Source organism: Canis lupus, chromosome 14, assembly GCF_003254725.2.
Source record: "Canis lupus dingo isolate Sandy chromosome 14, ASM325472v2, whole genome shotgun sequence".
Lineage (NCBI taxonomy): Eukaryota > Metazoa > Chordata > Mammalia > Carnivora > Canidae > Canis > Canis lupus.
This window is the reverse complement of record NC_064256.1, coordinates 12,175,540-12,200,851: the sequence shown is the minus strand read 5'-3', so window position 1 is coordinate 12,200,851 and position 25,312 is coordinate 12,175,540. Positions and strand designations below refer to the sequence as shown.

Genomic DNA, 25,312 nt, shown 5'->3' with positions numbered 1-25,312 from the left:
CACATGATGAAGTCCCTTTCTAAATTAGATGGAGTCCCATAGATAGGTCACAAAAGGCTTCTTCTGATCTAAAACAACTTTTCCATTAACCTTTATTGCTTGTACAAATAATGACAGTTCCTTTGGTTACGACTATATACTTGTTAAAACACAAATGTCCTTGCAGGGGTAATTAATTCAGTCCATTATCAATTATTAATACACTAAAACAAATTACTGTTCACAAGCCTTCCTTAAGGCAAGAAAATAGATAAAACATATTCTACCCAGAAATATTATAGGGGAAGTTTAGAATACTTAAACTTCAGCTACTTCAAATTTCCATAAGATATAGGTCACCAGTTATATTTTTTTTCACCAGTTATATTTTAATATAATTTTAACTAAATTTTATTATGGAAATAGCAAATATAGAATACTGAATTTTGAAGATCCATAGAATCAGGGAGGTGATCAGAAATTAAGGCAACATGGCTAAGAGGTAAGTAGTAAGGGCTACAAATATCAATGGTAGCATGAAAGTCTTGGCATTTGTGATGCTGCTGAGCAATTTAAAAGCTGATAGAAGACAATTCTCTACAGGTCTTTTGTGATTCTACGCATCTTGTGAAGAGCTATTGACAGCTTTTGTTCTGAATTACCTGTTAAAAGTTTTTATATAGAAAACAGCCTTAAAAGAAAAGAGTGTCTCCTTCTAGGGTAGAGGTCGATCAATTTATTTACCAGGTTATTCAAAATAATGGCTCTTTCTGGGGAAAAGGTAAAACATGTTTGCCATCCTAACCATGTGGTGTTTTCTGCTGTGCCACGAGTAATAAAGTTCTTTGTCTCTGGCCCAGGAGTCTGTGTGTTCTGTTAGCATCTATAAAATTATGGTAGGCTAAATTGTTAGCTTCTAGAGTAAAATCTCAAGCCCTTCTATAATCTTTACAGCGGTGCACCATACAGAAAAGGTCAGGAACTGAAAGTATTGCTCCCAATAAGTAGTGCAATGGGGCCTGTCCTGGCCAAGAATTGACATAAAAACTACTAAAGCAAGGTTGTACAAAAGAAAAAAATTAGCTCTTACAAGTTACCAGGAAAAGATCAGAGACTAAAAAGAGAAGCAACTGTTCATCAAAGGGGTTCTTTGGGTCTTGAACATGATTATTAGTCATGAGATCATCAGGCCTAATTTTATTATGCACCTTACTCCCATTTCAATAGGTTATCCCAAAGAAATCTAAATCTCATATGATTCTGTATTGCGTTTGTTCTGACACCCATAGAGTGCCTCTCCTGTCTCCCTGGTCCTCCTTGTACAAACTATATATCTTCCTTCCTGCTTTATATTTTTTTTGCTGCACTCATGATCATCCAACTTATTATGCATGTTTTTTTTTATTATGCATGTTTTGTATAATGTCTTTGTTTGACTTCTTCCACTAGCATATAAGCACCAAAATGGTAGAGACTTGTCTATTCTATTCACTTTATTAATCTTTACTTCTGGAATAGGGTCTAGCATTGCTTAAATAATAAATAGACATTAGTTCAGATGAATTAATTAGTACATGAACAGATGAACAAGAATGGGGGATTGTGGTTAAACACTTCAGTTTATTTCAAGGCTTTCAGTTCCTTTGAGCCTTCCTTCCCAGACCCACTTACTCTTAATGCATAGCTCTAATCTGGATCCTTGAATGGCTGACTTATATGACGTTTTCAAATTTATCTAAATAGAAAAATAGGGATGCCTGGGTGACTCAGAAGGTTAAACATCTGTCTTTGGCTCAGGCCATGATCCTGTAGTCTCAGAATTGATCAAGCCCCACTTCAGGCTCCCTGCTCAGTGGGGAGTCCGTTTCTCCCTCTCTCTCTGCTTCTCTCCACCGCTGGTGCTTGCTCCCTCTCACTCACACTCTCTCTCCAATAAATAAATAAAATCTTTTTAAAAATAGAAAAATGCATGCAGCTCCAAGAGGAAAACATAATATAGTATGTCTCTCCTGGGACATGTAAACTCGAAGCTGGTGATCAGACAATCACTGCTGGGTGATAGCTCATAGAAAAAAATGTATTTCACACATATCTAACTGCAAGAAATTTACAAGGGGTTAATATTAGTCAATGCTTTACCTTCATAGAAGTCTAAGCAGATACTTAAAGATTTACAACTTTTTTTTCTCTACAGGAAACTCAGACACAACTCATGTGCCTCTTCATTTTTCATGTTAAAATGATCTAAAAGAGTTATGATAAGGTTTTATAAGAGTCCTTCCTCTGTAGTTATGGATTATCTGTGACTACTAGTGTCCTCAGCCCTCCAACTGAGTAGGAGTAGGACTTATTTGTCTTCCAGTAAAATGTCATAAATAAATGCTAGCTAGGGGGCGCATCTAGGGGGTTGAGCATCTGCCTTTGGCTCAGCTGGTGATCCCAGGATCCTAGGATCCAGTCCCGCATTGGGTTCCCTGCAAGGACTGTGCTCCTCTCCCTCTGCCTATGTCTCTTCCCCTCTCTTTCTGTGTCTCTCATGAATAAATAAATAAAAAATATATATTTTTAAATGTTGTTAGCTAGGATTCTAAAACCTGCCATATTTCTGTGTCTCAGGCTTAATAGTTCTATAGGTGGAATTCTGTACATGCAAGCCTTAAATGAATGCATTTGTTTTACTAACTTGTGGAACCCAGATTCAATCAACAAGTCACATTTTGATTTTTTTTCCCCTTAAAAATAAAGCTACATCATCATTAGCTGGTGATTGTTTAAAATTTGCCCACACAATCCTGTTGCATTTAGGAATTGATATATCCAACTCACACATATCTATATATCTAAACAAATATATACATACATATAAAATGTAATTTTTAAAGATCTATTTATTTGAGAGAGAGACAGAGGGAGAGACAGAAAGATAGAGAAAAACACAGAGCACAGGGGCAGGAACAGAGGGAGAAGGAGAGAGAGAATCCGAAGCAGACTGATTACTGAGCGAGGAGCCCAATGCTGGGCTCAATCTAAGGACCCTGAGATCACAAACCTGAGCCAAACTGAGAGTCAGATGCTTAATCAACTGTGCCACACAGGTGCACCTATAAAAATGTATTTTTAACATACAAATATTGTTTTGTCAGTGACAAGAAGAACAATACAAAAAATATACAAACCACTGGTGTGAAATTGCCCTGTAAAGACCACTGTGTGAAATTAGATGAATGAGAATTTTAGATTTGGTTCTGGGTTTTTTTTTTAATGTGTAGGAAGAAATATTTCATGGTCTATTATGTATAAATAATATGCTTCTGGTTGTTACAAAATTCTAAAATGTGATCCTGAAACCTACTATTCTAAGAATAAATTAATTTCATTTTTTCAAAAAGTTAATATTCAAATTATGACATGTAACTTACTTTTGACTGTCAGACTGTTCAAGCTGGATTTTTAAACCTTATCAATACCTATTGTTATACTGAACTCAAATGTTAATGTAATGTTTCTAAGTAGATTTACAGACAGACACATTGTAAGAGACTACTGATGCTTGTTAATGATTAAAAATAGAAAGAGAAATCATAACAGAAGCTCAGAAAGAACTTATTAGAACATTATTCATTTACCTGTATTCTGTAAGAAACAATTTAAGCAAAAACACCTGCCAGTGATGACCTATTCCGATTCAACCACCTTAAACAGAAATTTTGACTACAAGTCTGAAATAAACACTTGGAATTATTAGTAGATCTATATTAGCCCAAGTGATAAAATGAAGGAAAGAAAGAAAGAAAAGGAAAGAGAAGAAAAGAAGAAGCATGTATTTCATTCAAAAGATAAAGCTATGGATGCACTATTTTTTAATTTTTGGAGCCAACAATTAATGATGAATACAGTGAGTCCAGATGGGTGGTTTGAATTCTGCATCAGAAGTTGAACATCAAGTATGTGGTTTTGCTGATAGGAGGTTAAAATTAGCAGTTTAAATTAGCGAGAGAGGAAGTATTTTGTTCAATAAGTTGAACTGAAGTTCTTTAAATATTATGGCATAGCTTTAAAATTATCCAAAAAGGATGTTCCCATCTCATCTTATCAAACTGCCTTTCACTTATCTCCCACCTGCTCTCCCTTCCTTGCCCACATTCAGGTGAAAAGGGGGATCAGAATATTAAAGTTATTTAAAATGCAATGAATTATTTTTATTCTGCAAAGGAAATGTGTTAAGATAAAAGCTTATCAAGGAATTCTGGAGTTTTAGAATTCAGAAATATTTGCATGATTTCATTAATATGTTCAGAACCTTGGATTTTCAAACATTTGAAAAAAGATGTAAGGTTTCCTTAGAGAAAAAAAATTATAGGTATATGCACATAAACCTGCATCAAACACTTTCTTACCCATATCCATATACTCACATACAGACATTATTACACACATTTGCATATTTTCAGATTTGCACATATTAACAAAACCTCATGCATATTCATATGTTTTTATGAACACTTTCAAAAAGAACCATATATTCTTGATTTCTGTCTACAGAATCAGAATAAAAGTTTAATTTAACCAGAGGTCAGCAAAATATGGCACATAGGCAAAATCCAGCCAAGTGGCTGTTTTTATAAATGAAGATTTTAAAGGAACATAGCCTAACTCAGTTAGCTGTGTATTATTTATGGCTGCCTTCATGCTATAATTACAGAGTATAATACAGGACTGTATGACCCCCAAGCCTAAAATATTGCAATCTAGCAACTTAAAGAAAAAGTTAGCCAAATCTAAAACAAAAGTCTGTATGTGCAGGGTAAAAAGAAAATTCAAGTAATTTGTAACCTACTCTAAAGAATTATCTAACAGCATGGTGGATTGAATTAAGACCATTTTCTGCCAAAAGATCCTACAATAATGTTGTATCACATCTCACATGTTATCGTGAGAAAATTACAAAATAATGTTTCACCTCTGCACATACCAGGGTACTCCAAGTGAAATTTCTACACAGATTCTCATGAGGCTGCCCCAAGTGACAGGAGGTAGAACTCTATCTATTGACCAAGGAGCCATGAGGGATGCTAATATGCACTCAGGGCCAAGGCTTTTTAGGAGGGGAAGGAGAATAAAAATAATAATAATAAATTATCATCTGTGAGTGAAATCAAATTTCTAACCTATGCTATGAAAAAGTCAGAGTTTGAACTTATACTGCCAAACCAAAATATTAGTATGATCAAATCTACCTGCTACAGAGTGCCTGGGTAGCTCAGCCAGTTGAGTTTCTGCTTTGACTCAGATCATGATCTTAGGGTCCTGGGATTCAGCCCCGCATTGGGCTCCGTGCTCAGAAGGGAATCTGCTTCTCCCCTCATTCCTTCTCTATTCTCTCTCTCTCTCTCAAATAAATAAATAAAATATTTTTTTTAAAATCTATCTATTATACACAGAGGTATTTCCACAATTAAGCCCTCTCAGAGCTGCCATAAGTTAACCAAAATTAGATTGGTATTCTTGGATTAGTTTACAGTCCAAAACTAAAAAAAGAAAAAAGAAAAAAGAATCCACAATTAGATATCATCAAAGATGGTCCATAAAGGAGGAACAGCACCTAGACACTTAAGAAATAGAAAAATATACCCAAAACCAATAAAATATCTAGGAATAAACTTAAACAAAGAGGTAAAAGACTTGTATTCTTAAAATTATGCAACAGCAACGAAAGAAATTGAAGATAACACCAAGAAATGGACAAATGTTCCATGCTCTTGGACTGGATGAACAAATATTGTTAAAATTTTTTATACTACCCAAAATTATCTAAAGATTTAATGCAATCCCTATCAAAATACCAATAACATGTCTTACAGAACTAGAACACACTATCCTAAAATTTGTATGGAACCACAAAAGATCCTAATGGATAGCCAAAGTAATTTTTTAAAGATTTTATTTATTTGAAAGAGAGATAGCAAGAAAGAGAACACAAGCAGAGGGGAGAGGGAAAAATAGGCTCTGCACTCAGATGGGAGCCCAACACAGGACTCCATCCCAGGACCCTGGAATCATGACCTGAACTGAAGACAGATGCTCAACCGACTGAGCCACCCAGGTTCCCCTAGCCAAAGTAATCTTGAAAAAGAAAAACAAAACTGGAGGTAGCACAATTACAGACTTCATGTTATGTTACAGAGCTGTAATAATCAAAACACTGTGGTACTCGCATAAAAAGAGACATATAGACAATGGAACAGAATACAGAACCCAATAATAAACCCCCAATTATATGGTCAATTAATCTTCTAAAGGAGGAATGAATATCTGATGGAAAACAAAACCATCTCTTCAACAAATGTGTTGGGAAAACTGGTCAGCAGCATGCTAAGCAATAGAACTGGACCACTTTCTATCACCATATACAAAAATAAACTCAAAATGTATTAAGAACCTAAATGTGAGGCCTGAGAATATAAAAATCCTTGAAGAAAGTACAGTCAATAATCTCTGACATTGGCCATAGCAACATTTTTCTAGATATGCCTCCTGAGGTAAGGGAAATAAAAGCAAAAATAAAAATAAAAAGCTTTTGCACAGCAAAGGAAACAATCAATAGAACTGAATAGGTAACTACTGAATGGGAAAAGATATTTGCAAATGACATATCTGATAAAAGTTTAGTATCCAAAATGTGTATAACACTTCTACAACTCAACACTCAAAACCAAATAACCCAGTTAAAAAAACGGGCAAAAGATATGAACATTTTTCCAAAGAAGACATCCAGATGGCCAACGGACACATGAAAAGAAGCTCAACATCACTCATAATCAGGGAAATGCAAGTCAAAACCACAATGAGATATTTCTTCACACCTGTTAAAATGACTAAAAATAAAAATCAAGAAACAACATGTGTTAGGGAGGATGCTGTGGAAAAGGAAACTGTGCATTGTTGCTGGAAATGCAAAGTGGTGCAGCCACTGTGGAAAACAGTATGAAGTTTCCTCACAAAGTTATGAATAGAACTGCCATGTAATCCAGCAATCACACTATTAGCTATTTACCCCCAAAATGCAAAAGCACTTAATTCAAAGGGATACATGCACCCTTATGTTTATTGCAGCATTATTTACAATAGCCAAATTATGGAAGCAGCCCAAGCATCCTTAGATAGATGAATGGATAAAGAAAATGTGGCATATATATGTATAATGGAATATTATTCAGCCATAAAAAGAATGAAATCTTTACTCACAGGTAGAATTTAAGAAACAAAATGAACAAGAAAAGGAAGAAAAAGGGACAAACTAAGAAACAAACTCTTAACTATACAGAATAAACTGATGGTTACAATAGTGGAGGTTTGTGGGGGGTTGGGGGGAAATTGGTGTTGAGGATTAAAGAGTACACTTATCATGAGGAACATTGAGTAATGTATAGAATTGTTTAATCTCTGTATTATACACTTGAAACTAATATACTACTGTGTGCTAACTATGCTGGAATTAAAAAAAAACTTTTTTAAAAATAACAGAAAAATCTGAAGAAGACTATACTCTGACTAAGCTTACAAACCTAAAATAAATAAGTAAATAAAAAGTTAGACATTAGGGAAATTGGCAAGTTGATGGGTAATATAACCATTAGAATTTCTTTAAGTTAAAACATCTATTTTAAGTTAAAAATTCAGCAGAATACTTAGGAAAAAATGGAAAACAGAAAAATACAACCTCTGAAAAGTAAATAAATAACACTGTATCAATTGACTTCAACACAACCCATAGGGATTCTCCCCCTCCTGATTCCTTTAGATATATTCAACATAGAACACTGTGTAAGCTTAAGGTGTACATATGTTGATTTTATACATTTATATATTGCAATACAATTACCACAGTATTTTTAGCTAATGGTTCCACCACATCTAATAATTATCATTTCTAAAAGAAAATGGGAAATAAAGAAAAAAAAAGGGCTAAGAGGTACCAAAGTAAAATGGAAGAGTATAATACAAATGCAATAAAATTAAATAACAAATTTGAGAGAAGCAGTATTATAAGAAATAATAATTGATAATTTTCTAGAATTGTTGAAAAACATTAATTTCACATTAAGAAATTATAAGTTATTCTCTCCATAGATATATAGATATGGAGATCTATGTATCTCTCTCTATATATATATGTATATCTATACAAACATATAGATGAACTCCATATATGTGTACATTATAGTAAAAAAAGAAAAAGGAAAATCAAAGGAAAGAAGAATGTGAAAGCAGACAGAAAGGGTAGTAATTACAAACATAACATGATAAAAATTTAGATCAATATCAGGATTCATGTTAACAATACAGACAAGACACTAGAGTACACTTTCCATGTATTCAGTGATAACAACTAATTTAGATGTTCATATGCCACTAAGGTATCATTCAAGACTAAGGGAAGAAAGAGTATTTCCAGACAAAAGAATGAATAAGAAAGCTTACTACTAGTAGACCATGGTAGAAAGTATCAAACATGGCTTATGCTAAGAAAAATCTAAGCCTAGAATGAAAATAAGAAACTTAAAAAAGAAATGATGACAGAACAATACATTAGAAAAATATATTTGAATTATTTGAATTTAAAATTACTGTGCTATTTCTCAATAGGGAGTAGCTTCAAAATAATAAAGTTCATCAAAAACAAAGGGAATTAAATGTTGTTGTTGGTTGAAGATAGGAACATACATATTATTTTTAAGAATGACTATGAAGGGAAACATATAGAAAATGTAAATTCCAAAGAAAAATGGATAAAATAGGAACAAAGAAAATGTAGAAGAGTAGTCTGAGCACATATATATTGACACTTATCCATCTTTAGATCCATTTAAAATGAAAGTGATTAAATGTACTTGTTATACACAAGAAGTCTGGGGATGTTTGCATGAGCTGGGGATGGGGAGCACAGTGGGTGACATATTTAAATCAATTTATGGGAGACTAAGTAGACACTTCTTTACTGATGTAGCAGAGGAGGAAGAAAGAATATATTCAGGAGATCTAGACAGACTATCTGGAAAGGCTCCTGGATCCAGGTCTGGAAGAAAGTAAGACAGGCTGTTTACTGGGAGCAATGGGGGTGAGAGTGGTTAATAGGGACTCCATAAATGGAACTGGGATAGCTGACACTCCTCACACTCTTGGCCCTTTATCTGGCCATTTTAGATCACACAGAGGGCAGAGATTAAGTGGCATAGACTTTACCTGGACCAGTGGAGAACTCCAGGCCTCAAGAGAATTTACAGAGTTGCTGAAAGAATTAGGGATCCTATGGTAGATGCTGGTTCCAGAATCTAAAATATCTTCTTATTGCTACACACAAGATGAACAGCAGGAGAGTAAGGAATGACTAAGATAAACTAACAGCATAGAAAGAATGAAAACAATTAGAATTGCAGGCTTCAAGAGAACATTTCAACATCTCTAATTTATATTTTTAGAATGACTCAAGAATGTATTGGTTACATCAAGATGGAATAGATACAAAATGAACTACAAAAAAGGGGGGATGGGTTGGGAAAGAGCTTTAAGACTGTGTACTCATTGTGCAAAGAAAAAAATTAAAGCATTAAAAAATGAAAAAAATAATGAAAGAAACCTTATTTAGAATTAAAAAAAAAAAAAAAGACTGAGATTGATCTTGAGAGAAAAGCAGCCTAATGCAGCATTCCAATAGTGTCCATGCATGAATGGCATGAATTTAAGCAGAGGAAAAGAGGGAAAAAATGGAAAGGGGGGAAATACCTCCAGTGAGAAAAGAAGTTATTTATAAAAGCTGGAGGGAAGATATCACAAATTTCACAGTAAAAGGACCTGCTTATTTCTACATTGAAAATAGGTGGAAAATATAACTAAATGAATCTTCCCCTTGATACATAACTTAGAAATGCAGAGCATTAAGTTTCTATTTTTTTAATTTTATTTATTTAATTTTTTTGAAAGAGAGAGCACACAAGCAGGGGGAGCAGCAGAAGCAGAGGGAGAAGCAGACTCTCCACTGAGCAGGACAATTGATGTGGGACTCCATCCCAGGACCCCGAGATCATGACCTGAGCCAAAGGCTGGCACTTCACCAACTGAACCACCCAGGTGCCAGAGCATCATGCTTCTAGAGAGAAAGTACAGGTTAGTTGCATCAGTTCTCATCAGAGTGGAATCTACAAATAAAATTGTGCAGGATCTTCAACACTTTTTTTTTTTAGAGAGATTTTACTTATTTATTAGAGACGAGAAAGATAATGAGCATGAGGCTGAGGAGCAGAGGGAGAAACCAACTCCTTACTTAGCAGGGAGCTCAAAATGGGGCTCAATTCCAGGACCCTGAGATCATGACCAGAGCCCCAGGTAGACACTTAACCCACTGATTCACCCAGGAGCCCTTCACGCAGGCATCCCTCCTTATACTTTGATTGTAAGATATGATTTAGAACCTAAAATTCTCTATCTACCAGGACCACCAGACAGAAATTTTACCTCCCATGTTATCTCCTCCTTTGTCTTCCATGCTCCTTGTTTTTCATGCCTGCCTGCCTCCCTATCTTCAATTCCTTTTAAGGGTGTTATTTGAACATATTAAGAAGAGAAATATGAGTTAAAAGTAAAAATAAAGGAAGGCTATGCCCACAATAGAGAAATTCATCTGGAATTCCAGCAAAAAGGAAATGGTAACTTGCTATGTGAGCAAAGGAGACCTTGAAATAAAACATTAAAATCGGAACATAAATTGAGTGACCTCTAAAAAAAAAAATAGTCTCGAAGAAGAGGAACAGATCAGATACCAAAAAGTATATGGAATAAATAGTCCATGCTAAACACAGCTCACATAACTTTAGCCAATAAGGGCAGCATAAAGGTGGAATAGAAATTCTGGAAAAAGAAAAGACAAACGTGATTCAAATGTGAAATAACCACAAATAAACATTTTTGAGATCTTGATGAAGAGTAAGAAAACAGAATCCATTCAATAGGAGGAGAGTTCCAACTTGAGCAGTTCAAAGCTAGGACCCTGACCCACAGAGAAAGACGTTTGTCATCAGTATCCTACTGTCTATGCAAGTAGCATGGTTACAAGTTTCAGAATTGTAACATTTATTTATTTATTTTCATCTTGACTGAAAACTTCAAAACTCAACAATGTAAATTTTAATCAACCTAGACAACATAAATACAAAGATTTTTATAACTGCCAAAAAATGATGGATGAGAAGGAGAAGGAATTGGAAGAAGAAAAAAAAGGAATTGGAAGAATTTTCTTCACCTGAGAGGCAAGTCAAGGCAACAGAAGTTTCAATGTATTATTTAAATATCATAAACAACCAAAAATTTAAAATAATATTAGTAGCAGTATATGACAGTGAGTTTGTTATAAAGTCTTAGCCATCATCGTAGTAAGTCATAAGATAATTTCTAAAGATAAATAAAGAACACAGACCATGTTATTCAGTGATTGTGGGGGGCAACAATCAAACTTGTGAGTGTAGTAGTAGTAGGCTGGGCTAGGACTCTGGCTTTCAATTATGATGCCTTCATTATTTTTTTGGTACCATGTATATATCCGTTGCCATATATTAAATATGAAAAAATGAAAGAAATCAATGCACTGTATACATGTCTGGTTTTGAAATCTTAAACTAATAACTTATTACATATCTATTTCAAATATATGCAAAATTATTTTTATAGGCCATAAGGTGATAGTTTTCCCATGCTAATTTAAAATAAATGGAACATAATTTTCAGTAGTGAACTTTACTCACTCTTAATTTACTTACAGTTTCAGCCTGTAATCAAATTTAACAGTTTATTTTCATATAACTGTAATAGCGTTCATTTCTTTATTAGATCTAATTGATCTCAATGTGTCAATGGGTACTTAACAAAACTTAGTCCGCACCTTAGTGATATTAGATGAAATAATGTCTTAAGCAAGATAGACAAGGGTTAAATGATTTTATCTAAATAAATCAATTACAGAGCGACTGATATTAATTCACTAGCCAGTTCTTCATTGGTTTTACTACACACAGTATTTATAATAAATTAACCAAGGATAATTTTCTCGAATACATATTCCAACCAATAAACTCACCAAATGTATTAGAACATTATTCTTTTACATCAAAAATTATGAACATGTTTAGTATTTTTAATAAATATTCATCTACTTCCTAATAAGTACCAGTGTGATTTTAAAATGGAAAAAGGCAAAGAATTGACAAGCCATGTTAGAACGAGAAGCAACTATGTGGAAAATACCTAAGTAGAGGTGGCTTCATGGGCATGCATTTAGGCAATCACACAACAGAGCCCCAAGCTGAGAACCTCACACTTGGTTTCATGCTCTGCTGTGGCTGTCCTGTTAATGTTAAAAATCTAGCATGAGGCCTCATATCTTCATTTTCTTTTTTTGTTGTTGTTTTTAGATTTTATTTATTTGTTCATGAGAAACACAGAGAGAGACAAGAGAGAAGCAGGCTCCATGCAGGGAGCCCGACGCGGGACTCGATCCTAGGTCTCCAGGATCAGGCCCTGGGCTGAAGGCGGCGCTAAACCGCTGAGCCACCCGGGGTGCCTCCGTATCTTCATTTTCTACTGCGTCCTGCAAATGATGCAGATGGGCCTTCCACAAATTGGTGTGCTTAGAGAAAGAACACAAGTACACCTTTCAGGAAGAAAATCTGAATTACTCTATTGTCAGTCTCCTAAAGTCTTGAATGTTCTTTATTTTTTTTCCTATGATTTTTACTTCTTGAATCCCCAGAGACTGAAAGAAAATTCATATGAATAACAACAGAGTTTTAAATTTATTTTTATTTTATTAATATTATTATTTTTTTAGAAGAGTGCCTTTTTAAAAATATTTTATTTAAATTCAATTTGCCGATGTATAACACCCAGTGCTCATCACACAGTTACCTCATCCCCCCACCTCTTCCCTTTCTGCAACCCTTTGTTTTCCAGAATTATGAGTCTCTCATGGTTTGTCTTCCTCTCTAATTTTTCCTCACTCAGTTTCCCTCCTTTCCTTTAGAGTCCCTTTCACTATTTCTTATATTCCACATATGAGTGAAATCATATAATTGTCTTTCTCTGATTGACTTATTTCATATTTATTTATTTTTAAAGATTTTATTTATTTGAGAGGAAGTTAGTGAGTGAGAAAGAGACCAGAGACAGAAGAGCAGGGGGAAGGGCACAAATATTAGCAGAAGCAGACTCCTCCCTGAGCAGGGAGCCAGATGCAGAACTCTATCCCAGGACCCTGAGATCATGACCTTAGCAATAGGCAGATGCTTAACCCACTGAGCCACCTAGGTGTCCCATGACTCAGTTTTTTTTAATATTTAAAATATGTAATTTAGAAAAGGAAAGGTAATGTAGACTTTCTCTAGACTTTTAAGAGGTTTTACTACACTTTTAAATATTTTTTCTCTTTTATTTTAATAAGAAATCATTATTCAACAGATATAAGTGTGAGGTCTAGAAAATATATATGTGCAAATAGTTTCCTCTGATGTTAAAATGGAGACATTTTGTGTCATGTTTCAGCTCTGTTAAGACTTTTGAAAACCAATTTAAAATTTAAACATAGATTTGTTATGTCATACCTCTGGCCATGTAGGCTTTAGAAATAATGTGTTAAAATTAACTTGCTATATTATTCCTCTGCTCTTAGGAAAGAAGAATCTTAGCTCATCTAGACTATAATTATTTTTCTAAACTAATTTAGTCCTAGTGTCCCAAGATCAAAGGCTAGTGTATGTACATGAGGTAATTTTCTATCTCCCACAATGGGTAGGAAAGATAAAACTATCTGTCTGTGGACTCAGTCTTTTAAGAATGAGGGCAAAAAAAAAAAAAAAAAAAAAGTAGATTAATCATGGTATCCACTTGAAAAAGTACCAACCCCAAAGCTCACATTTTAATTACATTCTGCTATTAAAATTTGAGGACTTTAAGGTTATCTCACCCAAGTTTCTCTGAAGAGCAGAACTCTGATTACTTAACTATTCGAACACATATAGGGAGCATAAGTTCCAAACATGGTGGCCCATACCATATATGGACTATTTTACCCAAGAATAAGAATTTTTTTCCTCTATTTTTGGAAAAACTTTGCTTCTCTGTAATATGAGACTAGTTAGCAGATTTGTACTTAAGGTCAAAAATGCACAGGGTGTTTCTCAAGATATGCTACCTGAATATGGTAAACTTGTCCCCTAAAGTTATCTGAACAGCAGTTTCCTCTAAAGTAACAGAGATTAAACTACTAAAATATTCATGATAGGAAACACATGCTTGGAGAAATGTAAGGCAATAAGGAATAGTAGGTATAGGAGACCAAAAGAATTTCTCATTCATCATATCCTCCAAGAACCCATTCACTCTTTAAATCATACACAGCTTTTAGCCAAAGCTGAGAATGTTCATTTCACAAATAAAGATGACAATAAAGTAAATGATATTTTGATATACATTACATATGCTAGTGATATAAACTAACAAATTACCATCTCTGTGTTAGAAAAAGTCAGATTTAAAAGGCAAACATTCCAGCTGTATATATGAATAATATCTAGATGAAGAGTAATCTTTTAAAAATATTTTATTTAGGGACACTTGAGTGGCTCAGTGGTTGGGTGTCTGCCTTTGATCCAGGGCACGATCCCAGGGTCCAGGGATCCAGTCCCACATCAGGATCCTCAAGGGGAGCCTGCTCCTCCCTCTCCCTGTGTCTCTGCTTCTCTCTGTGTGTCTGTCATGAATGAATGAATGAATGAATAAATAAATAAATAAATATTTTATCTAAATACAATTAATTAACATGTAGTGCATTATTGGCTTCAGAGGTAGAGGTCAGTAGTTGAAGAGTAATCTAAGCATAAATGAAGATCATCAGAGTGACCAGGTGATCTTGGAGTCCATTCCATTTAAAACTTGATGTGATAGGACTTGAGACCACATTCAAACAACCAAGTTCCATAACAAGGATTTTAAGTGACTAAAAGTTTTTGATGTACTATGCTCATGCCACCTCCATCTTCAAATAAGACACTTCACACTAAAGTACTATTTATGTGACATATGATTTCATATTTTCATATCTATATATTACTATACATTTTAATATTATCAAAGAACAAATATATAGTAGATATTTGTAATAGGAAGGCATAAATTTAATGGCTGTCATAGATTTCTGAAAATGACACGGAGGTTATTTCTTACAATTTTTGTAGAAATCTATTTTCTTTTTTCTTCCTGTTGGAGGGAGGCTGTATTAATCCTGGGCTGTCTTGACGCCAATAAACAGGAGGTGTGGGCTAGGCTCCTCACAAGAAGAACCGGAAGTGTCAATAAGGGAAGGTAGTAGGGATTAAGAAAATGCAAAGCCTCACTATCTAAGTCATGCTTTTAAAATTCCAGTCCTGGGATGCCTGGGTGGCTCAGTGGTTGAGCGTCTGCCTTTGGCTCAGGGCATGATCCTGGGGTCCCGGGATAGAGTCCCACATCGGGGTCCTTGCCAGGAACCTGTTTCTCCCTGTGCCTGTCTCTGCCTCACTCACTCTCTTTGTATGTCTTTTATGAATAAATAAATAAAATCTTTAAAAATATATAAAAAATAAATAAAATTCCAGTTCCTTATCTCTTTGCTTCAGGGTTAATATGAATACAAAGGCAATCAGAAAGTCTGAAATTAGTAAATGGGAGATGACATCATTATCTAATAACAAAGAGAAAATAGACTTAATAAGATTAGTTGTCTGTACAATCTTTCTGATAATTTGTAATGCTAATACTAAATACATCTTTTTAGCAACTTCATTCTAAACTGAGCAATTTCAAGGACCTAAGATCCAGTTACATGCCCTTAACACTCTTTACTATTTACCAATGATCACAATATTTTTAGTTTGTAATTTTTATTGCTAGTATTTTTAAGTTCTCTAAGGGCAATGATAAATCTGTCTTGCAGCGTAGTATATGTTCATTGTCCAAAAAATGTTTGATGAGTGAACTTATGAGCATGATTATTTTAGTTCAGTTTAGTTCAAAAGTTGTTTATTGAACACCTGAGAAAGGCTGAAATAACAAAGATTAATAAAGTAGGGCACTGCCATAAAAAGTAGCCAAACTGATGGTACATGATATTCTGTACCTAATGGCTCGTTATGTTTTAAGTCTGTATAAGATACTATGGAAGCACAGAGTCAGAATTCAGCCAGCAACTTCCAACGAGACTTTCTGTCTAAACTGAATCCTGAAATTAAACCAAGGGTTTGCCAGTAAAATCAGGATGATAAAAATATTTTAGGCCAGAAAAACAGAACAAGAAATTTCAAAAGCATGAGAAAACACACATGGGGGAAAAAATTATGTCTGACTATTGTTTTATTAAGCAGTAGTTCAAAGTCACTTTTGTTAAATGTTTCTAATTAGAAGGGTTTTAAGACTACATTAGCTGATTTTTCACGTAACTTAATTTTTGCCAAGAAAAATATCATGACCAGAAAAAAGTTATACCATTTGTGGATATATGGGCTCAGAATAACACACCAGAATGCAAACACTGGCTCTAAGCATAAAGTGGGCAGCTCTCAGAGAAGCTCACAAGAAGAAAATATACATTATAGTTAATATATAAAATGTATGTTTTTGTATTTTTTCTAACTATGGCCAGAGAGATTTAAGTTATTTTCCTACATAGCTCACCTATATGCTTTTTTTAAAAATAATATCTCTTGTATACATTCTTATTATATGGAATTTTTCCCTAGTGGATTATATATTACTATAATATATATATTATATATAGTTATATATATAATATATAGTTATATATATAATATATTGGGAAAAAACAAATCATCCTTACAGAAATTACTTAGAACGTTACAATGAAGAGAATTTTTAGAGTTGCTTCTACCTTAGCCTATTTATAAACTTTAGAAATAAATAAGGAACAGTTGTGTTTTGTTTCATTTTGTTTTGTTTTTCATGAGAGACACAGAGAGAGAGGCAGAGACATAAGCAGAGGGAGAAGCAGGCTCTGCGGGGAGGCTGATGCGGAACTGTATCCCAAGACCCGACCCCGGGATCAGGACCTGAGTCAAAGGCAAATGCTCAACCACTGAGCTACCCAGGCATCCGAAGAAGGAACAGTTGTTATTCTCAAATCTACTTAATGTTTTGCTTTAAGTGCCTTGAAATTCTTCATTTTTTTTTAAAGATTTTATTTATGTATTCATGGGAAACAGAGAGTGAAAGAGAGAGAGAGAGAGAGAGGCAGAGACAGGCAGAGGGAGAAGCAGGCTCCATGCAGGGAGCCCGACGTGGGACTGATCCGGGTCTCCAAGATCAGGCCCTGGGCTGAAGGTGGCAATAAACCCCTGAGCCAACAGGGCTGCCCGAAATTCTTCATTTTAAGCAAGGGACCTGAATTTTCTATTGTATTCTGTCAAATTATGACAGACAAATTGTATAACCAGTCTTGCTTATTTCTCTTTTCCTTAATACAGACAATTATTATTTGTTGTTTTGTTTTGTTTTGAGGAAGATTCTATTGCTCTCACAATAAAAAAAGATCTCTCCCAACTCTCTCTCTCTGTAGATAGATAGATAGATAGATAGATAGATAGATAGATAGATAGATAGATAGATATAGATAGGTTTCTATTAATGACCAAGGTAAAAAAGAAATTATGACAATTGAAAGCTATCAATAGATTCTCTGATATTAAAATTAAAAGCCTAATTCAAAGAAAAGTGTTAGAGTTTAATATGTTTTGGTCTAAAAATGAAACTTTTTTTTTCTCTTTTCTGAGATCCCAGTGAACACAACTTGCTCTCATTTGAAATAGTTGCAAATTTTTAAAAAAATTTTATTGAAGTTCGATTTGCCAACATATAGTATAACACCCAGTGCTCATCACGTCAAGTATCCCCCTCAGTGCCCATCACCCAGTCACTCCAACCCCCCTCACCTCCCCTTCCACTATCCCGTGTTCCTTTTCCCAGACTAGGAATCTCTCATGTTCTGTCACCCTCTCTGATATTTCCCACTCATTTTCTTTCCTTTCCCCTTTATTCCCTTTTAAGATTTTTTATATTCCCCAGATGAGTGAAACCATATGATGATTGTCCTTCTCCGACTGACTTACTTCACTCAGCATAATACCCTCCAGTTCCATCCACATCAAAGCAAATGGTGGGTATTTGTCCTTTCTAATGGCTGAGTAATATTCCATTGTGTACATAAACCACATCTTCTTTATCCATTCATCTTTCGATGGACACCAAGGCTCCTTCCACAGTTTGACTATTGTGGACATTGCTGCAATAAACATTGGGGTGCAGGTGTCTTGGTCTTTCACTGCATCTGTATCTTTGGGGTAAATCCCCAGTAGTGCAATTGCTGGGTCATAGGGTAGCTCTATTTTTAACTCTGAGGAACCTCCACACAGTTTTCCAGAGTGGCTGTACCAGTTCACATTCCCACAAACAGTACAAGGTTCCCCTTTCTCCACATGCTCTCCAACATTTGTTGTTTCCTGTCTTGTTAATTTTCACCATTCTCACTGGTGTGTGGTGGGATTTCATTGTGGTTTTGATTTGTATTTCCCTGATGGCCAGTGATGTGGAGCATTTTCTCATGTGCTTGTTAGCCATGTGTAGGTCTTCCTCTGTGAAATTTCTGTTCATGCCTTCTGCCCATTTCATGATTGGATTGTTTGTTCCTTTGCTGTCGAATTTAATAAGTTCTTTATAGATCTTGGAAACTAGCCCTTTATCTTATATGTCATTTGCAAATATCTTCTCCCATTCTGTCATCTTTTAGTTTTGTTGACAGTTTCTGTTGCTGTCCAGAAGCTTTTTATCTTGATTAAGTCCCAATAGTTCATTTTTGCTTTAGTTTCCTTTGCCTTCATAGATGTATCTTGCAAGAAGTTGCTGTGGCCAAGTTCAAAAAGGGTGTTGCCTGTGTTCTCCTCTAGGATTTTGATGGAATCTTGTCTCACATTTAGATCTTTCATCCATGTTGAGTTTATCTTTGTTTATGGTGTAAGAGAATAGACTAGTTTCCATTCTTCTGCACGTGGCTGTCCAATTTTCCAGGACCATTTATTGAAGACACTGTCCTTTTTCCCAGTGGATAGTCTTTCCTGCTTTGTCAATTATTAGTCAACCATAGATTTGAGGGCCCATTTCTGGGTTCTGTATCCTGTTCCATTGATCTATGTATCTGTTTTTGTGCCAGTACCATAGTGTCCTGGTGATCACAGCTTTGTAGTACAACTTGAAATCCAGCAGTGTGATGCCCCTGGCTCTGGTTTTCTTTTTCAATATTTCCCTGGCTACTCGGGGTCTTTTCTGATTCCACACAAATCTTATGGTGATTTGTTCCAACTCTCTGAAGAAAGTCCATGGTATTCTGATAGGAATTCCATTGAATGTGTAAATTGCCCTGGGTAACATAGACATTTTCACAATATTAATTATTCAAGTCCATGAGCACGGAATGTTTTTCTATCTTTGTGTGTCTTCCTCAATTTCTTTCTGAAGTGTTCTGTAGTTTTTAGGGTATAGATCCTTTACCTCTTTGGGTAGGTTTATTCCTAGGTATCCTATGGTTTGGGGTGCAATTGTAAATAGAATTGACTCCTTAATTTCTCTTTCTTCAGTCTCATTGTTAGTGTATAGAAATGCCACTGATTTCTGTGCATTGATTTTGCATCCTGTCACATTGCCATATTGTTGTATGAGTTCTAGCAATCTTGGGGTGGAGTCTTTTGGGCTTTTTATGCACAGTATCATATCATCTGTGAAGAGGGAGAGTTTGACTTCTTTGCCAATTTGAAAGCCTTTTATTTCTTTTTGTTGTCTGATTGCTGAGGCTAGGACTTCTAGTACTATGTTGAATAACTGTGGTGAGAGTGGACATCCCCTTCATGTTCCTGATCTTAGGGGAAAGGCTCTCAGTGTTTCCCCATTGAGAATGATTTTTGTTGTGGGCTTTTCATAGATGGCTTTTAAGATACTGAAGAATGTTCCTTCTATCCCTACACTCTGAAGAGTTTTGATCAGGAATGGATGCTGTATTTTGTCAAATGCTTTCTCTGCATCTATCAAGAGGATCCTATGGTTCTTGTTTTGTCTCTTGTTGATATGATCTATCACGTTGATTGCTTTACGAGTATTGAACCAACCTTGCATCTCAGGGATAAATCCCACTTGATCATGGTGAATAATCTTCTTAATGTACTGTTGGATCCTATTGGCTAGTATCTTGAGTATTTTTGCATCTGTGTTCATAGGGATATTGGTCTAAAATTCTCCTTTTTCGGGGTCTTTGTCTGGTTTTGGAATTAAGGTGATGCTGGCCTCATAAAACGAGTTTGGAAATATTACATCCCGTTCTATCCTTTCGAACAGCTTTAGTAGAATAGGTATTATTTCTTCTTTAAATGTTGATAGAATTGCCCTGGTAAGCCATCTGGCCCTGGATTTTTGTGTGTTGGGAGGTTTTTGATGACTGCTTCAATTTCCTCCCTGGTTATTATTGGCCTATTCAGGTTTTCAATTTCTTCCTGTTCCAGTTTGGTAATTTGGGATTTCCAGAAATGCATCCATATCTTCTAGATTGTCTAATTTATTGGTATATAGCTTCTCATAATATGTTTTTAAAATAGTTTATATTTCCTTGGTATTGATTGGTATGTCTCCTCTTTCATTCATGATTTTATTAATTTGAGACTTTTTTTCTTTTTATAAGGCTGGCTAGGGGTTTATCAATCTTATTAATTCTTTCAAAGAACTGCTTCTTGGTTTTGTTGACCTGTTCTACAGTTCTTCTGGGCTCTATTTCAGTGAGTTCTGCTTGAATCTTTATTATCTCTCTTCTTCTGCTTGTAGGTTTTATTTGCTGTTCTTTCTCCAGTTCCTTTAGATGCAAGGTTAGCTTGTGTATTTGAGTTTTTTTCCAATGTTTTGAGGGAGGGTTGTATTGCAATGTATTTCCCTCTTGGGACTGTTTATGCTGAATCCCAAAGACACTGAATTGTTGTATCTTCATTTTCATTAGTTTCCATGACTCTTTTTTAATTCTTCTCTAATTTCCTGGTTGGCCCATTCATCTTTTAGTAGGATGTTCTTTAACCTTCAGGTGTTTGTTTCTTCAAAATTTCTTCTTGTGATTGAGTTCTAGTTTCAAAGAATTGTGGCCTGAAAATATGCAGGGGATAATCCCTATCTTTCGGTATCAGTTGAGACCTGATTTGTGACCCAGTATGTGATTTATTCTGGAGAAAGTTCCATGTGCACTTAAGAAGCATGTGTATTCAAATTGTGTTTGGATGTTAAGTTCTGTAAATATCTGTGAAATCCATCTGTTCCAGTGTATCGTTTAAAGCTTTTGTTTCTTTGGTGATGTTGTGCTTAGAATATCTGTCATTTGCAGAAAGTGCCATGTTGAAGTCTCCTACTATTAGTGTATTATTATCTAAGTATGTCTTTACTTTGGTTATTAATTGATATACTTAGCAGCTCCCACATTAGGGGCATAAATATTTATGATTGTTAGGTCTTCTTGTTGGATAGACTCTTTAAGTATGATATAGTGTCCCTCTTCATTTCTTACTACAGTCTTTGGATAAACTTTAATTTATCTGAATGAGGATTGCAATCCCAGCTTTCTTTTGAGGACCGTTTGAATAGTAAATGGTTCTCCATCCTCTCATTTTCAGGCTGGAGGTGTCCTTACATCTAAAATGAGTCTATTGTAGACGGCAAATAGATGGGTCTTGCTTTTCTATCTTCCCAAACCCTGCATCATTTTTTTAAGATTTTATTTATTTATTCATGAGAGACACAGAGAGAGAGAGAGAGGCAGAGACACAGGCAGAGAGAGAAGCAGGCTCCATGCAGGGATCCTGATGTGGGACCAGATCATGCCCTGGGCTGAAGGCAGCAGTAAACCACTGAGTCACCTGGGCTGCCCACCCTGCATCATTTGATGGGATCATTTAGCCCATTCATGTTCAGAGTAACTATTGAAAGATATGAATTTAGTGTCATCATAATACCTATTCAGTCCCTATTTTTGTGGTTTATTTCTTTGGGCTTCCTCTTTTTTTTTTTTTACCTAGCCCCCCTTAATATTACTTGCAGAGCTGGTTTGGTGGTCGCATATTCTTTTAGTTTCCACCTATCTTGGAAGCTCTTTATGTCTCCTTCTATTCTGAATAAGAGCCTTGCTGGATAAAGTATTCTTGGCTGCATGTTCTTCTCACTTAGGACCCTAAATATACCCTGCCAGCCCTTTCTGGTCTGCCAGGTCTCTGTATAGAGGGCTGCTTGCTGTTAATCTGATATTTCTCCCCATATACGTTTAGAATCTCTTGTCTCTTGCTGCTTTAAGGATCGTCTCTTTATCTTTGGAATTTGAAAGTTTCGCTATTAAATGTCGAGGTGTTGAATGTTTTTTATAGATTTTAGGGGGGAACCTCTCTATCCCCTGGATCTGAATGCCTGTTTCCCTCCTCAAATTAAGGAAGTTTTCAGCTATGATTTGTTCAAATATACTTTCTGGCCCTCTGGCCCTCTCGGTGCACTCTGGAACCCCAATTATTCATAGGTTCTTCCTTCTGAGGCTGTCATTTATTTCCCTTAACCTTTATTCATGGTCTTTTAATTATTTTTCTCTCTTTTCCTTGGTTTCCTTCCTTGCCCTCAACTTGTCTTCTATGTCACTCACTCTTTCTTCCACCTCATTAACTATTGTCGTTAGGACATCTAGTTTGGATTGCATCTCATTTAATTGATTTTGTATTTCATCCTGATTTGATCTAAATTCTGTAGTAATGTAGTCTCTAGAGTCCTTTATGCTTTTCTCCAGAGCCACCAGTAGCTTTATAATTGTGCTTCTCAATTGGCTTTCTGACATCGAATTGTAATCCATATTCCATAACTCTGTGGCAGAAAGTACTGTTTCTGCTTCTTTCTTTTATGGTGAGTTCTTCCTTCTAGTCATTTTCCTCAGTGCAGAGTGGCTGTATAAGTGAGCTGAGTCAAGAATATCAAGCACGACCTAAGTAAATTTCACCCTAGAGGATTCTTGCTAGAAGCAAAAACCCTTCTCTCTGTAGCATTCCAGCTGTTCTCTCTTTAAATCTCAGGTCAAATTCATATGTGTTCAGGATGCTTTGAAAGTTATCTAGGTAAGTTGGTGGGACCAGGTGAGTTGAGAACCTCTACTCTTCTGCCCAAATTAGTTGCAAATTTTAATCCCAAATATATTTCTAGAGAAAGTTCCACATTTAACTAGAGTGGTAAAACTTTTATCAGACTAATTTTATTGTAAAACTAAAACAAGTAAAGTGTTTTGTTTTGTTTTTTTAAGGTGTTTAGATCTATCAGAGAAGAACAAAGGCACTGGGGATTTAAGGAGTGTCACTATCATGGAAATAAAATAAAATGAGCCCCAAAATCTGCACATATTCTCTCTTGAAATAAACAATACTTTCACTGGAGGATGCTGAGAATGTTAAAGCAGACACCAAAGAGGCTGTAACACTAATCAGGGTTTCCAGAATATACACAGTAAAGACAAAAAATTGGCATCACAGCCTAACAAGAATGAGGCACTATGGTTAAAATTCAGGCTTTCACATGAGACCTTGAAAGAGGCAAACTCTGAGAGAGAGAAAAAAAAAAGAGAGAGAGAGGGACAAACCTGAGCTGGAGTATGACATTCTGCCTATACTTCATTTACTTATTGGAAGAAAATTAAATCTAATGTGGAGAAACAAAACATTATCTCAAGCCTTTGCTATTGTTCATGTACCCTGCGTTCAATAAGAATTATCCTGAGTAAGAAGAGATAAGATGAAACGACAAAAATCAAAAACAGAGATAAAGCAATAAACCCACAAGTGATCCAGATACTATAGTTTTCAAAAATGGATTTAAACTAATAATGTTAATAAAATAGATTTTAAAAGATGGATAATTTCACTGGAAAATTGGCATCTATTCATTTTAAAAGAGCAAATCCTCCTAGACATTAAAATATAGTAGCTACAAATACATGCTGAGATATAATGGAAGAGAGGATTAGAGAATTCAAAGACTCATAATCAGAAGATAGCCAGATAGAAATAGGAAGAAACAGAGATGAAAATTACAGAAAAGTCTGAAAGAAACATATGGATATGGTAAAAAGATTCAAAATGTGTGTTATTACAGTTTCAGAATAGAGAAGATGAGAGAATAGATGTCTTAAGAAATACAAGCTGAAAATTCTCCAAAATGTATGAAACTTATCAAGCCACACTTTCAAAAATGAGTATGAATGCACAGTAATATAAATTCAAAGGCAAAGCACAACCAGGCATATATAATTAAAATTCTGAAATCAAAGTGAAAGAAATATTTAAAGCAGTAGAGGAAATAACACCAATTTCCTTCAAACAGGTAACTATAAGCTGAAAAATGTACTTTCAATAGAAATTTATATGTCATATTACTAATTCTCTCCCCCATTAAACTTTTAATTCTGTGACAGATTTTTGATCAACTTGTTTTCATTAAAAGTACTGATTTTTAAAGCTAATAACTTAAAACTGCCACACACACACAAAAAGACAAATGGTCCACAAAACCTCCTTTCTCTCTGAAGGTTTTATGATGCATTGTTATCATTATCCAGTGGCCAATTGACACAATTCTGAGACTGTTCTCCCACTACTGATTAAGACTGGAGTGGTAGGTACTGGAGTAATTCTCATTTAGCCTTCTGAACTTCTGTACAGACCGGTGGTGATCTTGTCACTGCCTGCTGTTTCTTGTCCACTGCTTTGATGACACCCACAGCAGCTGTCTCATGTCACCAATAGCAAAATGGCCCAGAGGAGGATAGTCTGAGAAACTCAACACACATAGGCTTTCCAACAAACATACCAATGATGGCAGTACCACCAGATTTCAAGAACTTGGGGCCATCTTTAGCTTTTTTTCTAGAACAATGATCAATCTTCTTTTTCAGCTCAGGAAACTTACAAGCAACGTGAGCTTTGTGAAAATCAGCACAGGTGCATATCCAGTGCTGATTTGGCCTGAGTGGTTTAGGATAATCACCTGAGACATGAATCCAGCTGCTTCCATTAGTGGGTCATTTTTGCTGTCACCATCCACATCACCACAATGAATATCTTTGATAGATACATTCTTGACAGTGAGGCCCACACTACCCCATGAAGAGCCTCACTTAAAGCTTCAAGGTGCATCTCAACAGACT

At 35.3% G+C, this 25,312-nt stretch overlaps 1 pseudogene; it reads left to right on the top strand.

Annotated features, from left to right (window-relative positions):
• Window positions 1-470: 470 nt before the first annotated feature.
• LOC112674791 (transmembrane protein 138-like) overlaps window positions 471-25,312 on the top strand; it is a 33,519-nt pseudogene continuing 8,677 nt past the window's right edge.